This window comes from Chionomys nivalis, chromosome 1 (assembly GCF_950005125.1).
Source record: "Chionomys nivalis chromosome 1, mChiNiv1.1, whole genome shotgun sequence".
Taxonomy (NCBI): domain Eukaryota; kingdom Metazoa; phylum Chordata; class Mammalia; order Rodentia; family Cricetidae; genus Chionomys; species Chionomys nivalis.
This window is the reverse complement of record NC_080086.1, coordinates 111,372,354-111,373,753: the sequence shown is the minus strand read 5'-3', so window position 1 is coordinate 111,373,753 and position 1,400 is coordinate 111,372,354.

Sequence of the window (1,400 nt, the reverse complement as noted above, 5' to 3'; positions counted from 1 at the left end):
CGGTGACACAGAGAAGGACACCGTGTGACACAGCCTCCTGTCTCCACCCGTTACACACTCAGTAAGTACGTGGCTCTCACTTGCCCTTGGGAGCTCTGCTTCTGCTTCCCATATCCACACCTCAAATGACTTTAGGTCCTTAAAAAATAGAACAACACTAATGGTCTGGAATTCCATTTATTTGTTTCTTGTTTTATTTACAAGACAGAGGCTCATTATAGCCCAGGCTGGCCTTGAATGCACAATTCTCCTGTCTCAGCCTCCTGAATGCTGGGATTACAGTCATGAGCTACAATGTCTAGCTAATACTCATCCTTTTGCAATGGATTATTTCACTGAGTGTAATGACCTCAAGATTCATCTGTATCACGGAACATTCCTGACTTTTTCTTTTCTTGTCTTCTCTGAGTATTATTCTGCAATACACACACACACACACACACACACACACACACACTGTCTTATACTTATCAACTCACCTGTCTAAGGACAGTATGGTGGTTTGTACTTTTTTGTCTGTTGTTTATATTGCTACTATTGGACAAGCTGTACAAATACCTTTTTGAGATCTTTCATCTAGATGTGCATCCAGAGGCAGACTTGCTGGATCATATGTTATTCTAGGCTTACATTATTTATTTATTTTTCTTTGTGTATGTGTGTGTACCTGCCATGGCATACATGTAGAGGTCATAGAATAACTAATAGGAATCGATTCTCTCCGTCTACCATGTGGGTCCTGGGAATCAAATTCAAATCATCAGGCTTGATGTTGAGTGCCTTTACCCAGGGAATCATCTCTTTGGCCCTTTGTGTGTGTGCATACCCACGTGTGTTTAAAAAGGTAACATCTCATGTAGTTCAGGCTAGACTTAAACTTACCGTGTAATTGAGGACGGTCTTGAATTCCTGTTCCTTCTGCCTTCACCCTCTGAGCGCAGAAAAGTGCGGGCACCACCACACACCTGCTTCATTCTTACGGGACGATTAGAGCGCCTTACAAAGTGGTCGGACTCTTTATACTCTTCTCAGTGTGCACAGGCTCCAGTTTCTCCACTTTCTCACCAAAACCTTATTTTTTTTGTTCTCCTTTAGTTTTTTGGACATGCTGAGCCAGTAATAGCCCTGAACCATGTCTTAGACCCTCACTGGGGGATTCTAGGCAGGTGCCCTACAGCTGACATGGTCTCCAGTATCTATCAGTTCTCTGACCTGGAGAAATGGAGCTGGGATTCAATCTCCTGGTCTGGAAAATCTACTCTAGGGAAGCTATGTGAGATTCCCTGAGATGAAGGCCTCACGTCCCTGTGGTGTGTGGTGCCATGCACGGGGAGCACTGCATCCCTGCTCACTCTTCAATTCTTGTCACCGCTTTGCTTCTTTCAGGAGCTGACCCTAAG